The sequence below is a fragment of the Equus przewalskii genome, chromosome 3, assembly GCF_037783145.1.
Source record: "Equus przewalskii isolate Varuska chromosome 3, EquPr2, whole genome shotgun sequence".
NCBI lineage: Eukaryota > Metazoa > Chordata > Mammalia > Perissodactyla > Equidae > Equus > Equus przewalskii.
In genome coordinates, this window is record NC_091833.1 from 10734794 (window position 1) to 10752220 (window position 17427).

At 35.8% G+C, this 17427-nt stretch overlaps 1 long non-coding RNA gene across 1 annotated transcript in view; it reads left to right on the top strand.

Annotated features, from left to right (window-relative positions):
- Positions 1-17427, top strand: part of LOC139082199 (uncharacterized) — a 33357-nt gene that overhangs the window by 3191 nt on the left and 12739 nt on the right. The window contains exon 2 of the long non-coding RNA XR_011537951.1: positions 7438-7529. This is a non-coding gene — a long non-coding RNA (uncharacterized lncRNA). The remainder of the gene's footprint in view (positions 1-7437; positions 7530-17427) is intronic.

Consider the following 17427-nt stretch of genomic DNA (forward strand, 5'->3'; position numbering starts at 1 on the left):
TAGTTAACAACAGCAACAAAATATTGAATTGAGAAAAATCAGAAGAAATACTCCCATACTTCCACCTGTTAAACATAACAATTGTAAATATTTTAGTGTATTTCCTTCCAGTCTTTCTTATATACACAGGCTTCACAATTGGTATGTAATAATATTCTACTGCAAATTTCTTACCTTTTTTGTAGACAGATATTTCTAAGAATAAGAAGATTATTCCATTACTAGGAGGTTGATTCTGCCTCAACGCATCAACCTAAACATAAATACCCTTTTTGGAGAAGCTCAGGTGATGGAATGTTCAACATTCATTTTATGGATACCACCTGCCACACCATGTGGTATGCACATAGGAGGGGAAGAAGAAGAAAGTTTAGCTCTGCCCTCAAAGCACTTATGTGCCCTTCACGGGGAAGGAAGGTTCATATCCATATTTATTTCCCACGAGGTGATGTCTAACGTTAACTTAATCTCATTTCTGTTTCGTTGATAATCTCATTTCTGTTTAGTTGAGATTATGCTTTTAAAGGACCAGAAGAGAAAGCCCGATTTGAGGAGTTTCTGCCAAGGAGCCAGTTTCTCAAAAATAAACAGGCAAATAATCCCTGCAGATTAGCCAGTCTCTGTAAAATAATTTTAACACAATATCCAGCTGATATTTGGGAGGCAAGCAAGTCAGCCGGTGGGGAGCGAATGTTAGCGACTTGGTTGTCATGGAAACTTTTCTTCCAGACCAGGAAAAAGGCAGTCATGGGGAAACATGCCATGTGGAAAAATAGCCCATTTCTCCATGATTTGTTCTCCTTGTTAATCACAAGTCGACATTCTACTGGAGCTGGGAATGGAGAGAAATACAGCCATCCTCGTCACGTGGAGGAGAGAAATATTTCCCTTTGCTCAGAGAGAGACCCATGGGACATGGTTTGAACAGGAAATATGCAGATAAAAGTTGGAAAGCCACAGTTATAAATATATTTTATTTTTATTATTTTTTTCTTTAGCTATTTAAAAAAAAGATGCCTTGCAAGTTCTTAAAAGGCTTATTCTCAGTCAGCCGCAGATGCTGGGTGAGGACGTCTGTTGGTATGAAACCTTGACTGGCATTTGCAGCACTGACTCAAGACACATCACAGCACGTCTTGCCCAGAAATGAAGTCTGTGTAACCTGTTTAGCCCCATTAGAAAAAGCCAGAGTTAAGATCTGATGGATAAGACAGTCAGTTTTATAAGGTGTCTTTAAACTGTACCTAGGTATAAAGATTACTTTTAAAACTTGGCCTAACTTGGTTATTCTATTGTTTATAAATGCTTATGATTTTTGCTAATATCTTTCCACATTTGCCCAAAATTAATCTGAATTTATATAATCTTAAAAAATAAAATATTTTTTAAAAAAGATGAAGGTGTACACCCTAGCTACATTTCCCTCAAACCGCATTATGGCTACTTGTTTCCATCTTCAACTCTCTCTTCTAAGTTGCGAGGTGTTCAGTGTCGGATGGTGCCTTGTTCATCTTGTTCATCTTTGTAAACTTAGCGTTAACGCGGTGCTCAGTTCACAAGTGTTTGATTCGTTGAGCAACTCCTGTGTACCAGACTCTGGGATGTACTAGTAAGCAATGTTTGTTCAATGAATAATTGGATGGTTGGATGGTAGACAGATGGAAGGATGGTTGGCTATATTCTGAATTTTCTATGTTTTGGAGAGATAAACAATTATTGTACAGGAACAAAATCCATCACACAGTTATTTTCCTCGTGGTCACTGTTCTAAGCTGCAGAAAATAATTAAGATTGAACCTCAGTAGGGATAACTTGATAAAGCATCATAGGATGATAAAGTCTTACTTCTGCTTCCTACTATTTTTTTCATTTGAAGTTTTTTCTCTTTTTTTTAAAAAAAATTTTTGTGGAGTTTATGATAGTTTACAACCTTGTGAAATAGTCTTACTTCTGCTTCCTACTATTTTTTTCATTTGAAGTTTTTTCTCTTTTTTTTTAAAAAAAATTTTTATGGAGTTTATGATAGTTTACAACCTTGTGAAATTTCAGTTGTACGTTATTGTTTGTCAGCTGTGTTGTAGGTAAACCACTTCACCCTCTGTGCCTACCCCCTACCTCCTCTTTCTCCTGGTAGCCACTAATCTGTTCTCTTTGTCTACATGTTTAGCTTCCACCTATGAGTGGAGTCATACAGAGATTGTCCTTCTCTATCTGGCTTATTTCACTTAACATAATTCCCTCAAGGTCCATCCATGTTGTTGTGAATGGGACAATTTTATTCTTCTTTATGGCTGAACAATATTCCATTGTATATATATACCATATCTTCTTTATCCAATCATCAGTTGATGGGCACTTAGGTTGCTTCCATGTCTTGGCTATTGTAAATAATGCTGCAATGAACATAGGGGTGCATGGGACTTTTGGAATTGCTGACTTCAGGCTCTTTGGATAGATACCCAGTAGTGGGATGGCTGGGTCATATGGTATTTCTATTTTTAATCTTTTGAGGAATCTCCATACTGTTTTCCGTAGTGGCTGCACCAGTTTGCATTCCCACCAGCAGTGGATGAGGGTTCCTTTTTCTCCACATCCTCTCCAACGTTTGTTACTTTTTGTTTTGGTTATTTTTGCCATTCTAATGGGTGTAAGGTGATATCTTAGTGTAGTTTTGATTTGCATTCCCCTGATGATCAGTGATGATGAACATCTTTTCGTGTGCCTATTGGCCATTCCTATTTCTTCTTTGGAGAAATGTGTTCATGTCTCCTGCCCGTCTTTTGATCGGGTTGTTTGATTTTTTGTTGTTGAGTTGTGTGAGTTCTTTGTATATTATGGAGATTAACCCTTTGTTGGATATATGACTTACAAATATTTTTTCCCAATTAGTGGGTAGTTTTTTTTTTGTTTCAATCCTGTTTTCCCTTGCCTTGAAGAAGCTCTTTAGTCTGATGAAGTCCCATTTGTTTATTCTTTCTATTGTTTCCCTTGTCTGAGAAGACATGGTATTCGACAAGATCCTTTTAATACTGATGTCAAAGAGTGTACTGCCTATATTTTCTTCTAGAAGCCTTATGATTTCAGGTCTTACCTTTAGGTCTTTGATCCATTTTGAGTTTATTTTTGTGAATGGTTAAAAACAGTGGGTAATTTTCATTCTTTTACATGTGGCTTTCCACTTTTCCCAGCACCATTTGTTGAAAAGACTTTCTTTTTTCCATTGTATACCCTCAGCTCCTTTGTCAAAGGTTAGCTGTCCATAGATGTGTGGTTTTATTTCTGGGCTTTCAATTTGGTTCATTGATCTGTGCACCTGTTTTTGTACCAGTACCATGCTGTTTTGATTACTGTAACTTTGTAGTATGTTTTGAAGTCAGGGATTGTGATGCCTGCAGCTTTGTTCTTTTTTCTCAGGATTGCTTTAGCAATTCAGAGTCTTTTGTTGCTCCATATGAATTTTAGGATTCTTTGTTCTATTTCTGAAGTCTTTTCTTTATAGAATAAATGAGATCTACTGATCTACTCATTATATATCAAGAGTTTGTAATAGTTTTTTCAGTATATATTTCTATTTGTATACGAAGACTAATTTACTCACTCCCCAAAGAATTTATTTCTGTTGCTGACAGTCATGTGACAATAATTCAAAATATGTTCAATGTCAGAGATTGCTTTCTCTGACCACAGTATTCCCCAGGTTTTTCTGCTCTCTTCCATATACACCAAACTTGTTCATAGTCTCACACCATCAATCTTCTTTGCCTTTACATCATTTATCTGCCTTTTCACACAACATAATTCATTTTGTCTTAACACTTCCTCATCCTTTTGTTTATTCATGATTCCTGCTCCACCAAACCTTAGCCCTTGTATGATTTATTCCATTCTCTTTCCAAGTTGAAAAACATTTCTTCATCAATTCTCTCAATAATACTTTTGAATGGATCCCATGTACCAGGCGTTGTGTGTTGGAGATACAAAGTTTAATGTATTTTGAGCTCTTCTCTCCATATGCTCATAGTCAAATACAGAGACCCTTAATTTCAAGATAAATGGACTTCTTGTAAGTATACGCAAAATATTGGACATTTAAACACCAGTTTTTTTTCTGGGCAGAAGGTTCCCCATGTTTTGTACAGTTTTCTAATGAATGATGAAGATAAGGAAATAATTACATTTTAGTGTGATAAGTGCTGTTTGTGATAGGGATAAGAATAGGAAGCCAGTGAACAATGCTTTGGTGAGATCAGAGAAAGCACATTCTTAGAACTTTGCTGATTAAATTGGCCAGAATTTAGCTGCCAGCTAGCCTCAGCTGGGACCTCAGTGACTCTCAGCAATGCTTTTCTTTCCCTGCTGCCCCTTGGTCACACTCCTACGCTCCTGCTGTCTTCTCAAACCATTGTTTCTTTTCACTTCTTACTTTATGGATCTTCTTGAAAGAGTTACTGCCAAGTCTAGATATTTTTTTGAAAAATTAAAAGGGCATGGGTTGCAGAATCTGAAATCTTCTTAAAATAGTAACTACTTGGCACTAACATTGTCTGCAAAGCAAGTTAGCCAAGGCTATCTAATTCTAAAGGAGAAAAAGCCTCCAATGTAAACAAGTAAACTTCTGGGAAAGAAGAGGAAATACTGTTTACAGAAGAATATATATATTTTTAAAGATTTTACTTTTTTCCTTTTTCTCCCCAAAGCCCCCCGGTACATAGTTGTATATTCTTCATTGTGGGTCCTTCTAGTTGTGGCATGTGGGATGCTGCCTCAGCGTGGTTTGATGAGCAGTGTCATGTCCGTGCCCAGGACTCGAACCAACGAAACACTGGGCCGCCTGCAGCGGAGGGCGCGAACTTAACCACTTGGCCACGGAGCCGGCCCCTACAGAAGAATATTTTGTATGCTTCAACTTCTACTTCATTGTCTATGTGGAGTCTACAACCGGCTGAAAATAGCCGTTTGTGTGGTGGAGAGGGATCTTGCAGTCTGGAAGCTAACAACTATATAACCTTATTTATTTATTCTTCACACTTCTTAAAAGGTGTCTAGATTATACACCTTGTCTAGAGCCATGCATCGAACCCATTGTTAACTAAGGTTGGATCCCAGGATCTGCAGGACGATGTGGGCTATGTTCTCTCTACATCAAACTGCCTTCTTTTATTTCAGCTTTATTGAGGCATACTTGCTGATTAAAAATTGTGTGTATTTGAGATGTATGACTTGATAATTTGATATATGTATACATCATGAAATGATCCTTATGATCAAGCTAATTAATGCATCCATTACCTCAAATAGTTACCGTCGTCTTCTTTGTGTGTGTGGTGAGAACACTGAGGGTCTACCCTTTTAGCAGGTTTTAAGTATACAATACAGTATTGTTAATTATAGCCCCCATGCTGTACATTCGATCTCCAGAACTTACCGTATAACTGAGAGTTTGTACCCTTTGACCAACATCTCTCCGTTTCCTCCATCTGTCAGCCCCTGGCAACCGCCATTCTACTGTCTGCTTCTGCGAGTTTGACTTTTTTAGATTCTGCATATGTGAGATTATGCAGTACTGTCACTCTGAGTCTGACATTTCACTTAGCATAAGGTCCTCCTGGTTCAACCATATTGTCCCAAATGGAGGGGTGTCCTTCTTTTGTAAGGCAGAATCATATTTTGTTGTACGTATATACCACATTTTCTTTATTCATTCATTGATGGACATTTAGGTTGTTTTCATGACTTGGTTATTGTTAGTAATGCTGCAGTAAACATGGGGCTGCAGGTATCTCTTCAGTATCCTGATTTCAATATCTTTGGATAAATACCCAGAAGTGGGATTTCTAGATCATACAGTAGTTCTATTTTTAATTTTTTGAGGAACCTATACTGTTTTCCGTTAAGAGTGTACAAGGCTTTCCTTCTCTCATATCCTCACCAACACTTATCTTTTTTTTTTTAAATAGTAGTCATTCTAATAGGTGTGAGGTGATATCACATTGTGGTTTTGATTTGCAATTCCCTGATGATTAGAGATATCAAGCACCTTTTCATATACCTGCGGCCATTTGTATGTCTTCTTTGGAAAAATGTCTATTCAAATCCCTTGCCCATTTTTAAATTGGGTTACTTGTTTTTTTTGCTTTTGAGTTGTATAAATTCCTTATACATTTTGGATATTAACCTTTTATCAGATATATGGTTTGCAAATATTTTCTCCCATTCCATAGATTGTTTTTTTCATTTTCTTGACCATTTCCTTCGCTGTGCAGAAGCTTTTTAGTTTGTTGCAATTCCACTTGCTTAATTTTGCTTTTTTAGGCCTGTGCTTTTGGTGTCATATCCAAAAATTAATTGCCAAGACAAACATCAGGGAACTTTTTCCCTATATTTTTTTCTAGGAGTTTTATGTTTCATGTCTTACGTTTAAATCTCTAATCTACTTTGGGTTGGTTTATGTGAAAAATGTACAGGTACAGTATTCTTAGTTGGCATTTTTTTTTTTCAGTACTTTGACTCTATCATCCACCTCTCTTCTGGCATGCAAGTTTTTTGCTGAGAAATCTGCTGATGTCTTATGTGGGTTCTCTTATGTATAATGAGTAGTTTTTCTCTTGCTGCTGTCAAAAGTTTCTTTGTCCTTGACTTTTGACAGTGTGTTTATAATGTGTACCAAAGAAATATTCTTTGGGTTAATCCATTTGGGGACTTTTGAGCTTCATGAATCTGGATATCCATTTCCCTCTTGAGATTTTGGAAATTTTCAGCCATTATGTCTTTAAATGAGCTTTCTGCCCCCACCCCTTCTCCTTCTGGGACTCCCATAATGTGTACATGGCTTTTCCTTTTTTTTCTTTTTTTGGTGAGGAAGATTGGCCTTGATATACCATCTGCTGCCAGTCTTCCTCTTTTTGCTTGAGAAAGATTGTTGTTGAGCTAACATCTCTGCCAATCTTCCTCTATTTTGATTTGAGATGCTGCAACAGCATGGCTTGATGAGTGGTGTATTGGTCAGCGCCCAGGATCCAAATCTTGTAGGCTTTCTGTGCTCTTTTTTAAGCTTTTTTCCTTTTTTATCCTACCACTGGATAATTTCAAATGACTTGTCTTTGAGTTCACGGATTTTCTCTTTGCTTGATTGACTTTGCTGTTGAAGCTCTCTGTTGCATTTCTCATTTTATTTATTGTAGTCTTCAGCTCCAGAATTTCTTTTTTTTTCTGATTTCTATCTCTTTGTTGATCTTCTCATTTTGTTCCTATATTGTTTTCCTGACTTTGTTCAGTTGTCTGTGTTCTCTCATAGTTCACTGAGCTTCTTCAAACAATTATTTGGAATTCTTTGTCAGGCAATCCGTAGACACTCCATATCTTTGGGATCAGTTGCTTGAAAATTACTGTGTTCCTTTGGTGATGTCATGTTTCTTTGATTTTTCATGTTCCTTATAGCTTTACATGTTCCTGTCAGCATATTTGAAGGAGCAATCACCTCTTTCTGACTTCATGGGCTAGCCTTCGTAGGGAAAGACCTTCACCTCTGGGTGAGTACAAGGGTACCAGCTAGGTGGAGTGTGGCAGCTCTGACCTTTGGGGATATAATGGTGGCTTTGGCCCTGGTGGTGGTGGGAGCATGCAGCAGGGTCAACTTCAGGCATCTCCATGAGCTGATGTCAGTGTTGAGAGAGATGGGGTTCCCTGGTGGCCAAGGCTGCAGGTGTCTACAGTGGTGGCAGGGGCAGCTTGGGTCCTCATGGTGAAGGCTGCTGGGGTCTCTTGCTCTCTTTTTCCTTGATGAGAGGAAGAGTTATGCTGGACTAGGGGTTAGTATGACATGGGTAAATGCTTCCTATGCTTTTTCATGTGCCATCCTTAGGGTTTTTTCTTTCTTTTTTTTTTCATCCTCAGTTTCTGTGTTCCACTTGTCGCATCTTCTTCATTGTACTTAGGAACTCTCCCAGAGCTATTTTCATTGGTAGTTGTTTGATCAATATTTTTATGGGGGAACAAGTGTTGAGACCTCCTAGTCTGCCATATTGCTGATGTTACTTCTTAAGCTGCCTTCTAAGACAACAGAGAAGCTGTCTTTCTCCCAAATCAGAGCTGAAATCAAAGGCTTACTTGCAGGTTGTTAATTTGGGAATGTGATCTGAGGGAGCAGGTGTGAGGGATAGAGGTAGTGGAAGAGGGAAAGAAGGACCATTAATAGAAGGATGTGTAACCAACTTGACCAAGATATAGGATGGCTGGTTCTTTGGGAACTTTTGAAATCTTAATGAATGTCTCAAAACTCAGAACCATCTGAGGTAGCAGGGGTGGGAAGGGTGCATTTCAGGTGTCTCCTATGTCAGTGTCAAGCACAGCTTTGGCGATCCCTGAAGAAGGATGAGCAATGTGCTGTTAGGTTGGATCTGCATGAACCTACTTACAGTGTTGAGGTTGGAAAAAGAGATGAGACTGATATGATTTGAAGCAATGCGTAAGAGATGTTCAGTACAGAGGCAAAATTAATAGTAATAACCTTCTCTATACGATAGGAGAAGTGAGTAGAATTCAGGGAACCCCTTTTCTGTAGCTCAGAGCGGGTCATCTTTATGAATGCACTAAGTACCTGGGCACTGGGCTAAGGTGTGTTAGTCACTGATTCTCTTCTATCCAGAAGTTCTTAGAGTCTGTGCAGGCATAGGGCTATATCCTCCAAGGGGATCTGCAATTCAGAAAACAGTGATACTCTGAGGACTTTGTGACATCTGATTCTTTCGAAGTTCATTTTTAAATCTTTGTCTTTGGGGTCTTTGCTTTTCACCTATACAGGAGCTGTAACTTGTCCCTCCTTTTTTTTCTTTGGTTGAGGAAGATTAGACTTGAGCTCACATCTGTGCCCATCTTCCTCTGTTTTATATGTGGGATGCCTGCCACAGCATGGCTTGATAAATGATATGTAGGTCCTTGAGATCCAAATCTGCGAACCCCAGGCTGCCAAAGCAGAGCATGTGAACTCAACCACTACACCACCAGGATGGCCCTGCTTTTTCTCTCTTATGGAACCTAATTGCCAAATGAAATCTTATACAGAACTTCAGTGTGTTGAACCCAAAATAAAGTTTCTCTGCTTAAAGCAGGTAGCTTCTTAGAGAATTGAATGCTGGAGAACGGAGAGGAAAGTGTATGGGGATCCTCATCTTGTCTCTTTTGGATGCTCCAAGGTATTTTAAAAATCCACTAAGAATTAAATGAGCAGTTAGAACATTCTTGCCTTGGGACATGAGTTAAAGATTCTGACAATTAGAGCTTTTACGACATTGAAAGCCACTTCTAAAATATGAGAGGCATGTCCATGAAGGCAGTGACATTGTTGTATTCACTTGTATATTTCTAGAACTCCTAAGAATGCCTGGGACATGCTAGGTCTCAGTACTTGTTGAATGAATGAATGACTGCTGTGTTCAAGGAGCCATGCTACTGTGTGTTTTTCAGTAAGTTGGGAAAAGTTAGTTTTGGTTCAGTGCTGTTTTTCTTAATCCCTTTGTCACTACCACCATTTGTGAAATGGATGGCCATGATTAGAACACCTGTCTATTAGCCTCAAAATAGAGCAGTATTAATTGAGTTTGGAGAATCAAACCCATGACATCAGTCTACTGAAATATACTCTAATTGAGAGTTAATCAAACCATCAAAATGGCCTGGGGAGGAATTGGATCCATGAAACATGGAGTCTGGAAAAGAATAGATGCGTGTGGGGGCACAGATCTGTGAGAGTCTATGGAGAAAAATTAGATGTATTTAGTACAGATACAGTGCTGGAGTTTTTTGACTCTTATATAAAGAAAAAGAAATAAGTGAAACTTTATATTAAAAACATGGTAAGGGACTGGAAGTTCTAGAAAGTATGCCTATTAGAAAGCCTTGATTGGTCTTATGAGATTGAAAGTACTCCTGTAGTCATCCAAAAAAAATACTTTTCTTGCTTATTAAATGAACACTTTCATATTACATGTTGCATATAGAAAATTTATTCTCCATTGATGACGTTAGCAACAATATAATTAGATATATGGACGATATTTGAGTTACCATCAAACTTCTGGCTAGAGAAAAGAATGATTTATTCAATGAGGGTGGCAAATGGCAATTCCTGGTGGCAATGCTAGTGATGGTGGATTTACCATGACATAGCTTGGAATTTGTTTTTCATATCCAAAGAGGAAAATTACCTTTGCGTATTACAAAGCCCATGGAGATCAATTTGTAATTGAAAATCCTTGCTGCTGAATAAGCTTATATAGTCATATGTCACTTAATGATGGGGATATGTTCTGAGAAATGCAATTGTTAGGCAATTTTGTCCTTGTGTGAACATCATAGGGTGTACTTACACCAACCAAAATGGTATATAGCCTACTACACACCTAGGCTATATATAGGACAGTGGGACCACCATCATATATGCAGTCTGTCATTGACCGAAACGTTGCTATGTGGCTCGTGACTGTATTATACTATTTCTTTTTGAAAAATTGTTTCTACAGTGGTGTGTTTTAACAACAGAATGGTTCATGCAAGATTTAACAATAGTATATCATAATCCTAATAAAGTCTCTTGTGGAATCAAACTTATTCTTTCATTTACATTATACCTATGCTGTTTTTTAAAATAAAACTTATTTTCCATTATAAAAGTAATACTTGCTCATTATAGAGAATTAAGGTAAAAGTATCATGCTAACACCTAGGAACAATCGCTGCTTTTATATTTCTAACCCTCAGTTTGTTTTGATTATACACTTTAAACATATTTAGAGAAGAAATTTAGAAAATTCAGACACAAAAAATAAGGAAATCACTCACAATTTTGCCACTATGAGATGACTTTTAACGTGTTGGCCTCAGTACTCATCTAGATTATATATTTGTATACAGATATTTAAGATTGCACCTTATTTTTAACAAAAGGAACCATACATATTGGGTTATAATTTTTATTGTCATTTATTACTTCATTTTCATATTTCTAGGGCAATAAAATTCATTTATAAAACCACTTTTAATGACTATAGAATTCTATCACACTACAGTTTATTTTACCAGTCTCTTATTATTGGCATTTTATATACAAACCTCTGAAAAATTTCCTCACTAAATCTTTACACCAATCCTTTGTTATAATTTTTGGATAAAATCTTACAAGTAAAATTTCTGTGCAGGAAAGTGGAACAATTTTCATTCCCACTGAGAGTATATGAATTGTCGTGTATACTGTATATCAACATGATTGGGCATTGTATATAATTATGTAAATATTTGCTAATGTCGTGGTCAAAAAGAGAAATCTCATTGTGTAAAAGTCGTTTGGTTGGAAGGAACAGATGTTCGCTTACATTGCTTCTTGTTATGAGGATTTCGAAGAAAGCTTGTGGGGCCTTATAGGATAGTAGAACAGCCAAGGACCAAGGAGCCCGATGCTGAATTGGATAGAGGAAGGTTTTTCAAGATGAAGTACAACTCTAGCTATCAGATCTTGTCATTTTCTGCCCTCAGTAAGAGATTTTAAAAAAAATGTTTTAACCTTTTATTTTATAACTAAATTTAAGAAACTTGGCTTTTATATATAGTAATGACATAGACAGTAGAAAAGACTAAGAAAGAGGAACTCAAACAACTTGAAAGCGAAAAACCAAATAACCCAATTAAAAAATGGGCTAAGGACCTGAATAGGCATTTCTCAAAAGAAGACATACAAATGGCCAAGAGGTATATGAAAAGATGCTCAGCATCACTCGTCATCAGGGAAATGCAAATCAAAACAACAATGAGATATCACCTCACACTTGTTAGGGTAGCTATTATCAAAAAGACAGAAGATAATGAGTGTTGGTGAGATGTGGAGAAAAGGGAACTCTTGTATATTGTTGGTGGGAATATAAATTGATAACAACTACTATGGAAAACAGTATGGAGGTTTCTCAAAAAATTAAATATAGAACTACCATATGATCCAGCAATCCCACTTATCCAAAGGAAATATTTATCCAAAGGAAAATATTAATCAAAAGGTATTTATCCAAAGGAAATAAAATCACTATCTTAAAGATATATCTGCACTCCTATGTTCACTGCAGCATTATTTACAGTTGTCAAGATATGGAAACAATCTGTGTCCTTCAATAGAAGAATGGATAAAGAAAATGTGGTGTATATGCATACATATATATATACACACAATGGAATATTAAGCCATAAAGAAGGAGGAAATCCTGCCATTTGTAAGGACATGGGTGAACTTGGGGGAGATTATGCTAAGTGAAATAAGTCAGATACAGGAAGAAAAATACTGCATAATCTCACTTATATGTGGAATCTAAAAATGTTAAACTCACAGAAGCAGAGAGTAGAATGGTGGTTAACAGGAGCCGATGGGTGGGGGAAATGGGGAGATGTTGGTGAAAGAGTATAAACTTTCAGTTATCAGATAAATAAGTTCTGGAGATCTAATGCACAGCCTGATGACTATGGTTAATAATGCTGTATTGTATACTTGAAACTTGCTAAGAGAGTTGATCTTAAGTAAGAGAAAAGTTTTACTAATATCTTTAGCGCTCTTCCATTTTGGTGTCTCACACAATATTTGTTACTGATTTTTGCTCTTATTGCCAACCGTGTACTCTCTATTTCTCATATTTAAACAACTTCCAGATAAATAATATTATTGGTTCAGAGCATCATGAATGTTCCTCTTGGGTCACGCTTTTTCTCCACACTGCTTCATAGGTCAACTGGGTCTCCAAACCCAATCGACTTGTCTTTATTGTTTTGTAAGTTTAGTGTTAGTATATTGTATTCCAAGATTAAAATAAACAGAAAAGCAAACTTATTATTATTTAACAGGAAAATATTTAATCAACATAATGTTTTTATTTCTTGTTTGTTTGAATTAAGCAACTTTGAAGTTGAGGGGGTATATTGGAAATCCTTAAATCACTTAAAATAATTTAGACCTGCTATTAATTTTATATCACAAGTGAGTAATTAATGCAGAGTTAGTAGGTTTGTCACTGCTTTTTAATTAAACATAACTTGATTGTAAAGAGAGAATTATTGAACATTTGAGAGACATATCTAATGGCTGTATAATTAGATGAAAATTACATAAGCAAGGAATGCCCAATTTAATTCTTGCTATATATTAGCTGTATAAGAAATATGCAGATACTTTATTCACATTTATCAAAATAGCCTACAGCAAGATAATTAGGGATCATTTTTGAAAATGGTGGCATTTAATAGACATAGTAATTGGTATCAATTTCCTTCAAATAGCTCATTAAGTGAAAAATTATTATATAGAAAGTAACTTATCAATAAAAATCAAAATGCATATCTTTTATTTGCAGAGTTAATTGACTGCCACTTAAATATTTTCATTTATTAAAGTTAAATAATAGTTTTCTTTGCTTTGTTGATAATTAAATAGCCATAACAGTCAATGAGTCTCAATTAAATGTTGAACTAACAATAAATTTATAAAAATAATAACAATGATATGCCACACAATCAGAAACAATAAAACCTAAATTTATTATATTGAAATAAGAAAACTATATGACTAAGTTTCATTTGAGTATGCTTGAGGTTAGATAAAATCTAATAATAATTTTTAAAATAATCTCTTTTTGAGGAGGTTGCAATAAATTGGTAGAATATATGAGAACTTTTGTCTTTTGAAATTACTGGTTGAGGACTATTCCTAGGAAAAGCGAACATTTCCAGTCAGTTCACATCATATCAATTTGTGATAAAATTCACAAAACTGAAAAATAAATAAATAACAGCAATAGCAAATACTACTAATAATCAGTCAAAATATCAAGGCCTGGGATAAATATGACCAACTTATAATTAGCCCTTGGATCTACTTGATTACTGTAAAATTTCAATCAAACAAAATAAAAACAAAAGCCAGGAAAAAGATTGCAATCTCAGAAGGAGGTCTTAGAATAAATGGATTCAATTAACATTATGGCATTTTGTTTTTCTAATTGAAAGTCAAAAACAATTAATCATAAAATTAATTTAATGAATCACATTAAAATTAATAATAAAATAGAAAAAACATAAGAGATCAGCACTGATAATAACAATAAATATTTTGCCATGAAATTTTGGTTTTGTTTAGTTATATATTTAAGGATGTGTGTGTGTGTGTGTGTGTGTATGTGTGTGCATGCATGTGTTGTGCTGGATGGTGATATAAACTATATTTCTATTGTTAAGTATAGCCTATGTTATTCAGAGTTCTTCAGAGAAATAGAACCAATAGGATATATATTATATATATAATATAGGAGTTTGCTTATGTGGTTCTGGAGGCCAAGAATTCCCATGGTCTGCCATCTGCAAGCTCAAGAACCAGGAAAGCTAGTGGTGTAATTTAGTCTCAGTCCAAAGGCCTGATAATCAGGGGGCAGGGGGCTTGTAGTATAAGTCCTGATCTGAGTCCAAAAGCCCAAGAACCAGGAGTGGTAACATCTGAGCCAGAAGTTAGATGTCTCAGCTCAAGCAGACAGAGAGTTAATTCACCTTTCTTCTACCTTTTGTTCTATTCTGCTGCTCAACAGATTGGATGATACTTACCCACATTGTGGAGGTCCATCTGCTTTACTCAGTTCACCAATTCAAATGCTACTCTCTTCCAGAAACACTCTCAGAGGCACACCCAGAAATAACGTCTTACCAGCTATCTGGGCATTCCTTAACCCAGTCAAGTTGACACATAAAATTAATCATTGCATTGCCAACGTTTGAAAAATAGGTAGACGTAGAAATTTCTTGTGCAATGATTAAAAATTTTTTAGTTTGCGGTTAGTCTTATGATGTGTTGTGATACACAGGTATGAATATCAACTTGAATCAAACTGTTTAAGTTTGAAATATGGCTCCAGCATTTAATAGCTGGATGATAAAGAAAAATTCCCTTGAACTTTTTCTGTTTCCTCATTTATAAAGTACATATAATAAGAGTATTTATCTGACTGGGTTGTTGAAAATTTAAATAGAATGAATGGAAAGGAATGTGTCAAAAAGTTAGCACACAGTCAGCTTCAAAACAGTAGTAATATTAGGGCTCTCATAAATGATTCAGATAAGGTTATTCAGAGAGACGTCCACCTCTGTCAAAAATAGAGTAACAGATGATGGATTTACCATCCTTCTTGAAAAAAAAAGACAGAAAAACACTGGATAAAATATATGAAGCAATGCTTTTCAAGACACTAAGCATGAGGCAATGGAGGACAGTGACTCCTGAGAGATGGGAAATAAATGAGATGAACCCTATGATTGTCCCAGTTTACTGAGAATCTCCTGGCTGCAATGCAGGAGGGGAAAACACAGGTGGAGCCCAGAAGACTTCCTGAGTTGAGAAGATGGACTTGAGAGTTTGGAGAGACAAAGGCAACTATAGTTTTCAAGAAAATGTACTGAAGATGTAAGAGCTTCACACACACAGAGAAATCTAGAGCTCTTTGGAGTATTTCTTGAGTATTTCAGTAAGTACTGATCAAACACATGTGTGTGTGAGAAATCTTCCCCAAGGCTGGGAAAAAGCCACCTGAAAGGATTAAAGAGACCAGTACTCAGATCTCACACAGGGTCAAGAATAGTGCCTATTCCCACAAACTGGAGTGGAAAAATTCATAATTCATGGGGCATTGGGTAGAGAACTAAGAAGGTTCTTGCCTTACTGTTGGGAGATAGTTAGCATTAGGCTAAACATGGCATTGGTTCTGTCTAATAAATATTAAAAGCAGAACCTGAAAGGATCAAACTGTTTCCAACTAACTTAACAAAGTGTAAGAATATTTGTGGGAATATGAAGATATCCAGCACCTCAAAAGGTAAAATGCACAATGTCTGACATCCAATAAAATACTATGAGGCAGATAATGAAGCAGGAAAGTACAACCATGTTGAGGAGAAAAATCAACCAACTGAAACCAAGCTGACACAAGCAAATAGTAGGATTAGCAGAAAATAGCATTAAAATGTTCTAATAACTGTATTCTGTATACTAAAAAGTTAAATAAAAATGTGGAAGATACAAAAAAGACCCAAATGAAACTTCTAGAGATGAAAACTACAATGTCCAAAATGAAAAATATAGTGAATGAGATTAATGGTAGATTAGACATTGCAGAAGAAATGATGAGTGAAATTGAAGACATTACAACAGGCAGTATCCAAAATGAAATACAGTGAGAAAAAGAATCAGTGAACTGTGGGACAACTTCAAGTGGCCTAATATACATGTAAATGGAGGGCACAAGGGGCGGGGTGCAGTGAAAATATAGTTGAAGAAGTAATGGTTAAAATTTTCCAGATTTGATGAAAACTATCAACCTACAGATGCAACAAGCTCAAATAACCCCAACCACAAGGAAAATGAAGAAAATTACAGCAAGGTACACCATAATCAAGTAGGTCAAAACCCACCAATACAGAGAAAAATCTTAAAGGAGCCATAAAAAAAGCCACATTACATACAGAGGAAGATAGGGATGACAGCAGATTTTTCATTGAAGAATATAGTAGAGAAGACAGAGGAATAACATTTTGAAGCACTGAAAAAAAACAGAAATAAATGAACAAGAAACCCTGTCAGCCTGTTTTTATACTTAGCAAAAATACCTTTCAAAAGTGAAGGTAAAATAAAGACTTTTCAGAAATACAAAAGCTGAAATAATTAATTACCAGCAGGCCTACATTATAAGAAATGCCGAGGGAAGTCCTTCAGGGAGAAAGAAAATCATGTCAGATGGAAATATGAATCTACACAAAGGAATGAAGAGCACTGGAAATGGTAACTACATTGGCAAATATATAATATTATTTTGTTGTTTTTTAAATCTCTTTACAAGATTATCAACTGTTTAAACAAAAATCAAACAATGCACTGTGAGATTTGTAACATATGTAAAAGTAAAGTGTATGACAAAGGCTGAGTGGAGAGAAATGAAGATATTCTATTGTGAAGTTTTAACACTTTACATGAAGTGGTGATATATACCTTGAAAGTAAACTGTGATAAGTTAAAGATATATACAGTGAACCCTAAGGCAAACACTAAAATAAAAAAGACCCCAAACCAAAAGGCAGATATGTCAGATTGATAAAATAGCATGATTGAACTATATGCTGCCCATAAGAAACACAATTTAACTATAAAGATATAAATAGATTTAAAACGAAATAGAAGAAAATATATCATGTTAACACTAACTAAAAGGAAGCTAGATTATCTATATTAATATAAGATAAAGTAGGATTCAGAGCAAAGAATATTACCTGGGTAAATGAAGGTCATATCATAATGATAAAGGTGTCAATTCATCAGGAGGACATAACTCTCAATGTTTTTAAGTGTCTAATAACTGAGCTTCGAAG